Source organism: Nicotiana tabacum, chromosome 15, assembly GCF_000715075.1.
Source record: "Nicotiana tabacum cultivar K326 chromosome 15, ASM71507v2, whole genome shotgun sequence".
Lineage (NCBI taxonomy): Eukaryota > Viridiplantae > Streptophyta > Magnoliopsida > Solanales > Solanaceae > Nicotiana > Nicotiana tabacum.
The window spans coordinates 47408559-47417837 of NC_134094.1; positions in this window are offsets into that span (position 1 = coordinate 47408559).

Below are 9279 nucleotides of genomic sequence, written 5' to 3' on the forward strand. Positions count from 1 at the left end.
AGATCTACACTGATCACCGGAGTTTGCAGCATCTGTTCAAGCAGAAGGATCTTAATTTGCGTCAGAGGAGGTGGTTAGAGCTGCTTAAGGATTATGACATCATCATTTTGTACAACCCGGGGAAGGCCAATGTGTTTGCCGATGCTTTAAGTCGCCGGGCAGAGACTTTGGGGAGTTTAGCTTATCTACCAACATCAAAGAGGCCTATGGCATTGGATGTTCAGGCCTTAGCCAGCCAGTTTGTGATATTGGATATTTCTGAGCCGAGTCGAGTATTGGCTTGTGTGGTCTCTCGATCTTCCCTTTATGATCGTATCAGGGAGTGTCAATATAATGACCCCCATCTGCTTGTCCTTAAGGACACGGTCTAGCACGGTGATGCTAAGGAGGTCACTATTGGGGAGGATGGTGCATTGAGGATGCAGGGCAGGTTACGTGTGCCCAATGTGGATGGTTTGCATGAGTGGATTCTCCAGGAGGCTCACAGCTAGCGGTACTCCATCCATCCAGGTGCCGGGAAGATGTATCAGGACCTGAGGCAGCATTATTGGTGGAGAAGGATGAAGAAGGACATAGTAGAGTATGTGGCTAGATGTCTAAATTGCCAGCAGGTGAAGTATGAGCATCAGCGACCAAGTGGGTTGCTTCAGAAGATAGATATTCTTAGTGGAAATGGGAGCGGATCACTATGGACTTCGTTGTTGGACTCCCACGGACTCAGCGGAAGTGTGATGCAGTTTGGGTGATTATGGACAGGCTGACCAAGTCTACTCATTTCATTCCTGTGATGACTACCTATTATTCCGAGCAGCTGGCTCAAGTTTATATCAGAGAGATTGTCAGACTTCATGGCGTGCCGATATCTATCATCTCTGACCGGGGCATGCAGTTTACACCGCGGTTCTGGAGAGCCGTACAGCATGAGTTGGGTACTCGGGTGGAGTTGAGCACAGCTTTTCACCCTCAGACGGACGGGCAGTCCGAGCGCACTATTCAGATTCTTGAGGATATGCTCTGTGCGTGTGTGATGGAGTTTGGAGTTTCTTGGGATCAGTTCTTGTCACTTGCGGAGTTTGCCTACAACAACAGTTATTAGTCCATCATTCAGATGGCACCGTATAAGGCTCTGTATAGTAGGCGGTGTCGGTCCTCATTGGGTTGGTTCGAGCCGGGCGAGGCCAGATTATTTGGTACGGACTTAGTTCAGGATGCCTTGGAGAAGGTGAAGGTGATTCAGGACAGACTTCACACAGCCCAGTCCAGACAGAAGAGTTATGCGGATCAGAAGGTTCACGATGTTGCATTCATTGTTGGAGAGCGGGTCCTGCTTCAGGTTTCACCTATGAAGGGCGTTATGAGGTTCGGAAAGAGGGGCAAGCTAAGCCCAAAGTTTATTGGCCCCTTTGAGGTGTTGCGGCGAGTTGGGGAGGTTGCTTATGAGCTTGCCTTACCTCCCAGCCTAGCAGGCATTCATTTGGTATTTCATGTTTCGATGCTCTGCAGGTATCATGGTGATCCATCTCATGTATTGGATTTTAGCTCAGTCCAGTTGGAAAAGGATCTATCCCACGTTGAGGAGCCAGTGGCTATTTTGGATAGGCGGGTTCGGAAGCTGAGGTCAAAGAACATTGCATCAGTAAAGGTTCAGTGGCGGGGCTAGCCGATCAAGGAGGCGACTTGGGAGACCGAGCAGGATATGCGCAGCCGTTATCCTCATCTTTTCACAGCTTTATGTATGTCTCTATACTCGTTCGAGGATGAACAATTGTTTTAAGAGGGGGAGGATATGACGACCTGGCCGGTCATCTTGAGAGTTATAGCCCTGATCCCCTATTTAACTGCTTCCCCCATATCTTTTTCTGCTATTGTGACTTGCCGGAAGGTTTCATTTTGGTTTTTGGAAGTGTTTGAGATACTTAGTCCCTAAATGGAGGTTTAAGCCTTAGGATTAGCACCGTAGTCGGAACTATGTGAAGACAACTCCGGAATGGAGTTTCTTTGGTTCCGTTAGCTCCGTTCGGTGATTTTTTACTTAGGGGCGTGTCCGGATTGCATTTTGGAGGTCCGTAGCTCATTTAGGCTTGAATTGGCGAAAGTCAAATTTTTGAAGTTTTGGACCGGTAGTGGAAATTTTGATATCTGGGTTGGAATCCGATTCTGGAAGTTGGAGTAGGTCCGTAATGTTGAATATGACTTGTGTTCAAAATTTGGGGACAATTGGACATGGTTTGGTTGGTTTTGGCGTCGGTTGTCAAATTTTGGAAGTTTCAAGTTCTTTAAGTTTGAATTGGAGGGTGATTCTTGATTTTTGCATTGTTTGATGTGGTTTGAGGGCTCGACTAAGTTTGTATGATTTTTTAGTATTGGTTTGTAAGTTTTGTTGAGGTCCCGAGGGCCTCGGGTGAGTTTCAGACGAACAACAGATCGAGTTTTGGACTTAGGAGGTTTCTAAAGTTTTCTAATGTCTGAGTTCTAGTTTCCTTATACGTGATCGCGTGGGGTGATCCGCGATCGCGTAGGCTTAGCTGGGTAGAGGATAGAATTGTTCTTCGCATTCGCGGACATGGGCATGCGAACGCGTAGTGATGTGACGTGGTGCTTCGCGAACGCAGAGACAAGGTCGCGTTCGCGTAGGGTTAAGTGGACCAAAGCTGGGCCACGCGCTTTGCTCATCGCGAATGCGTGAGGACGTTCGCGATCGCATGAGTATGGGAGCCAGAGCATCGTGTTCGCGTGGTGGTTTACCCGATTGCGTAGAGATAATTTCTGGGGCAGCAAAGTTATTCTTCGCGATCGTGAGGTTATTTCCGCGATCACGATTATGGAATCATTGGGTAGTATTAAAGTTCAAAAATGAAGGTTTTGAGTTCATATCACAAAATTGAATTAGGAGCTCGGTAGAAGACGAAATTTCGAGAGATTTTCAGAGGAAGTCATTGGGTAATGATTCCTAACTCCTTTATGGTTATATCCCACTAATCTATCATTAATTATATCATTTAATTCTGGATTTGGGGTGAAAATTTTGGAAACAAAATTGAGAAAAGTTCTTAGGCCGAATTTTGGGGTTTTGATCGAGATTTTGGTATCGGATTTGAGTAATTTTGGTACGAGTGAACTTGTGAGTGAATGGGTGATTGTATTTTGTGAATTTTACCCAATTCCGAGACGTGGTCCCGGGGAGGCTTTTTGAGCGATTTTTCAATTTCATGCGTTAGCTTTGATTTCATTAGCTAGATTAGTTTCTTGTAGTTATATTTATGCTAAGTAATTGATTTTGGCTAGCTTTTTTGGCCACTCGGATCCGGATATTCATGGGAAAGGCATTGTGACTAATTGATTGAGCTTGGTTCGAGGTAAGTGGCTTGCCTAACCTTGTGTGGGGGAAACTCCCCTTAGGATTTGGTACTGTTTGATATGTGAGCGTCGTGTACGTGAGGTGACAAGTACGTACACGGGCTATTTGTTGTAAAACTCCGTTTTCACTAAGTCATAACTTGTGTCTCCTTATTTGAAACACACCAACATATGTAACTATCCTGTTTAGGCTAGAATAACATGCCTACTTGTTTAACTACCTATTTGTACTCTGTGCAGCATGTTTAGTGAATTATCTGCTTTCCTTGACTTGAACTTAGTCTAAACTGTAGGATTTCTTGTTGTAATTGTTATTTCGGTTGGTTGCGCTGCATATTTACTTTGGGACTATGGAACAGTATTTCGGGAGATCCCCCTGTACTGCATATTTACTTTGGGACTACGGAACAGTATTCCAGGAGATCCCCCTGTTTTGCATATTTATTTTGGGACTACGGAATGGTATTCCGGGAGATCCCCCTGCACATTTATGTTTGGGACTACGAGACGGTATCTCGGGAGATCCCCTGTTGTTATCACTGTGTTCTGAGTTGTTGTCCTTCATTGATTCTATTCCTTTAAGATTTCCATATTTATGTTATTGCGATATTTCATTCTGTCTTATTTCATTATATTTATACCAATAGGGCCCTGATCTGATCTCGTTACTACTCGACCGAGGTTAGGTTTGGAACTTACTGGGTATCGTTGTGGTGTACTCATGTCCTTTCCTGCACATGTTTTTCATGTGCAGATCCAAATTCATCTTACCAGCCTCATCACTAGTTGCAGTCACTGCTGCTTATTGGAGACTTTAAGGTACATCTGCTCGCGCCCGTAGATCCCCGGAGTCCCCCTTTATCCCCCTATGTTCATTTTTCCTTCTTTCTGTAGAAATGATGTATAGAACAATTAAGACTTCTTAGTACCTTGTGACTTACGGTATTCCGGGTTTTGGGGAAATTGTTTTTTACATTTTCAGAGGTGTTAATTGTATATGTCGAGTGGCATTCAATTGCTTATTAGATATGTGTTATTGTTAGTAGTTAATGTTCATGCTTTAGTTTCACTTCCGCAAACGCTTACCTAGTCGTAGAGACTAGGTGCCGTCACGACGGTTCACGGAGGGAGAAATTGGGTCGTGACAAACACTTACCCCAATCCACGTGGTGAAAATCGCCTCAAAAATTGCTTCAATTCGAGCTCCATAGCTCCAAATATGCAAAAATGGCCGAAACCCCCGAAGTAGAGTACTTTATATTCACTGGACAAAAATACTCTACGCGATCGCGGGACATACCTCGCGATCGGGAAGAACAAACTCAGCAGCCTCACAAAATACACTACGCGATCGGGAGATAGCGAACGTGAATGCGAGCAACATTGCCTCATACCTTCGCGAATGCGTCCCACATTACGCGAGCGCGCTGAAGAATTCTCTTTAGCCCCAGTTCAGTCAAAACTACCACGCGAATGCATGCTCATCAGCGCGAACGCGATGCACAATCTGCCACAACCTATGCGAACGCGGACCATCACTCGTGAATGCGTAGAAGAATTACTCTGCTTCAATTTTCCCTTACGCGATCGCACCTCTACGTCCGCGATCGCGATGAAGAACTATGACACCAGAAATCAGTAGAATACAGCAGTGCAAAAATGATCTGAAACCCATCCAAAACTCACCCGAGCCATTTGGGAACCCATCCAAATATACCAACAAGTCCCAAAACACAACACGAACCTACTCGAGGCCTCAAATCACACATAACAACATCAACACAAAATAGAACTTAAATGAACTTTGAACTTTAAACTTCCAAAACTCGCGCCGAAACATATCAAATCAACCCGGAATGAACTCAAATTTTGTACACAAGTCCGAAATGACATAACGAAGCTAGTCCAATTCCCGAAACTACAATCCGAATTCGATATCCACAAGGTCAACTCTCGGTCAAACTTATAAACTTTCCAATCCTTCAAATTTCTAATTTTTGCCAATTAGTGCTGAATCCTTCTACAAATATCTAAATGCAAATCCGGGCATACGCCCTAGTCCAAAATCGTCATCCGGACCTAAATAATCCATCAAAACTCCGTTCCGGGGTTAAATTCACAAAATTCAAACTTGGTCAACTCTTCCAACTTAAAGCTTCAACGTTGAAATTCATTCTTCCAAATCAAACTTCGGATCACCTGAAAACCAAAACCGACAGTATACACCAGTCATAATACATCATATAGAGCAACTCATGCCCCCAAACTAACAGAGCGAAGTACAAATGCTCAAAAGGACCGGTCGGGTCGTTACACTCAAATACTCATAGTAATAACTTTCGATCGCAATAGCTGCTCAATAACCAACCCGACACCGGTAACAAACCTCATATCAACTAAAACCTTGTTCTAAACCTTCGTACACTGCCAATGACGAAAGAAACATACAGAAACTCATAACCATCCATCATATTAACAAGTCGTGGAGTTCTCTTACCCGATAAGAACCATAGCCAAAATCTAAGCTGACTAGTGACATAATTCTTGCAAACATACCTTAATCAAATCCGATGGCACTCATTTCAGGCCCAATAACCTCACCTCATTCAGTACAAGCTACTCGACCGAACTGTCACACAAATCCTACTTAACGCCATATAACATGCAATCCGTGCACCAACGAACAATAACTCAGATATACCCAATGATGGAAAGAGAATGGAAATTAAGGAACCGTCCCACCAGCTCTACAGATACCACCACGAAGCACAATGCTATCAATCCACCACACAAAGGGAAATATAACATACTAAATAAGCACAAAGGATCATATCCTAACATAAAGCCGTTGCTATGTATGACCCAATCCGACACCAGTCCACCTGGAATGCGTCAATTTATGATACACAATCAACAACCATAAGCATATCAACAACAAACATACGAAGTGCGTGACCATAACCATGGAGATACGGATATCACTATTTACCAGAAATAGGAAGACCATAACCAAGGCATAATCAATCATTCAACACCCCAAGAGCAATCTTGCTTGAATTTTGCTACGAAGCCCAAACATAACTGCATCGTATGTAAATAGTCAATAGTCTCACAACCCGTCATGGCGTAGAAGAGTAACACATAGAACACATCAAAACACGAATAAGGTCAACTCTAACCAATGACACCACCCGCTACAATAACCGTGCTGAGTAAACAAGTCTTACCTGGTGTAGAATATACATTCTCATTAGGCCTACCAGTGGCCTCCATATCAATTTTTATCCTTCCGAAATAGGTGGATGGCCTCCGAAAAGGCCACAATAGGATATCTATAGCACATATCATCAGTTGTCAACCTCTTAGCATACCTTTACCGTCTGTAACCATGGAATAAGCTTCCTCTGAGAAACTTCTTAGTCTTCTGATCTTTAGAATGCTAGAATCTCCATATCCGATCCCAACTGCACTTCTCAAATGACTGACACCTTCCTCATACATGATAATCCCATGATAAATACTTTCATAATTCCTTCGTACCATATAACAAAATCTAAACATCAGTGGTTGATGAATCAGGCAATTACCGTAATACTAGTTATGCATCTGCAAGCCGAAGCACAGTGCGCCTTCTGGAGTCCGCACCCTTCTCAGGTGGTACCAAATGATGCTAGCATTTTTCTAAACATCTTAAATCATCCATGTTGTCTAAAACTTGTGACTCCATCCAAGAAAAAATCGTAACACGCAACACGTTCCTTATGCCGATAGCAGACATCTAGCTCAAGTTGTGGTCGACACTATCAAGAACTCTTCGAGGTCAGTCCGCACATCTCCAAGCCATCAGAACTAAACTTTCCCAACTCAACCAAGTCATGCAAGCTGTCAAACCCAAGAGTATTGCCACGGAATGCTAGTAAAGCATTACCACACCAAAAGACTAGTTACCTTTGTTGCTATGCTAACCCAACACCACCGAGCCGACCCATTTCTTCTAATTTTCCTCGACTTGTTTTTAGGTCAACATTTTCCCTTATCGGCACACAATGATCCTAAGTTAAATCTAGCTACGGAAGACCCTAGCACGAACCACATCGTTCGAAAACCCATAAACCATTGTATTTCCTCTAGAGCACCCAACAATGCTGCAATAGAGATACCCACTCTGAAGAGACCTTTTGGGAATCTGAAGATGTTTCTCTAACCTCTCTGATACTGGAATGTAGATTTATCAATGATACATATATACCGCAAGTTCAAGCACCATCCCATGAAAATCTCAGATCTTATTCATGTACAATTGTGGGGAAACCCTCAACACTGCATATATACCTCAGACCCAAGACTGATATTCCATTTTCCCATGCAATTTGATCGTCGATAGTAGACTCCCCTACTAATGATCCACATTAATAACCTTCATAAGGTCGTATAGCGCCAATTAGATACATGAACCAGTTGCATCCCACACTTGAACAACTGAAGATCTACAAACAAGTCCGCGTCCTTAGTTTGGACAATACCTTGAGACAATGATCGAGCATCTATGCCCCCTCGTAGCCCATTCACGACATTCTGAACCGTCGGAGCATAGCTGATACTGAGTGCGCATCATCATATACGAGTGGATGTAAAGGAATATAAGATGTATGCTTCAAGATTAATCAATGTCGCACAATAAGGAATGAAAGGAGTGGAATTTCCTAATAGTTTCGTAGCCTCTCGAAGATAAGTACAGATGTCTCAGTATCGATCCGCAAGACTATACTAAACCTGCTTATGACTCGTAGCACCTACGAACTTAGAGCTCTGATACCACTTGTCACGACCCCAATTTCCCATCTTAGGATGTCGTGATGGCACCTAGTCTCTATGACTAGGTAATCCTAACAAATGCTAATTTAATAACAGAATTGAACTATTTAAACGTTTATCATAAACCATTAAATGACATACATAGCCGCAAGCGTCCAGTAGTTATACATTTCCCAAAACCGGTAGTACGGAGTCATAAGCACTACTAAAACACACTAGTATATCTAAACATAATATTATTTTGAATTGCAATTTAATAGTAGCACAATGAAGTAAGATGGTGACTCCGAGGCCTGCGAACGTTAAGCAGGTATACCTTGAAGTCTCCCGCCGCACAGACGCAATTCTTAACAACACAATTAGAATACCTGGATCTACACAAAAAATGTATAGAAGCGTAGCATGAGTACACCACAACGATACCCAGTAAGTATCAAGCCTAACATCGGTAGAGTAATTTGAGGCCAGGTCAAGACACCTACTAGATATAAAAACATGTTCAAGATATACATAAGTTAACAATAGAAAGAACATCAATGTAAGATAACCGACGAAAAAATTATTGATTTACAACCAACAATGAAGTAATAGAAATATAAATGGTAGCAAGTAGTAAATGAGTAATAAAGAAACAACATAATCAGAATACCGATGAGATGTAAATGAACTCAAATAAGGAAAAATGGATGAAAACTCAAATAATTAAATCGCTCCCAACGCATGGACTTACAACAAGAATTACTCCGAGGCACCACACCTCATACACATATGGCACATTGTGCCCACAATAACAATCACCTTTCCACAGCAAAGCCCATGTACTACCATGTATTTTGTGATAAATATTAATTTAGATCGAGAGATATATTTAAACACATAAAACATAATAACAATCTTAAATAAAGTAAGGTGTCAAATGAAATTTATGAGTTTATTTTAGAATTTAAGTAAAGTAAAATAATATACGTACGAAATAGAGTATAAGATGGGTTTAGTTTAGAAATCAAGAAAATTGAGTAAAAGTATCATTTTTAAACAAAACAAAACATAAGTAAAATTAACGAATTAAATATAGAATTTGTTAAGGAAAAACATGTTAACAATTTT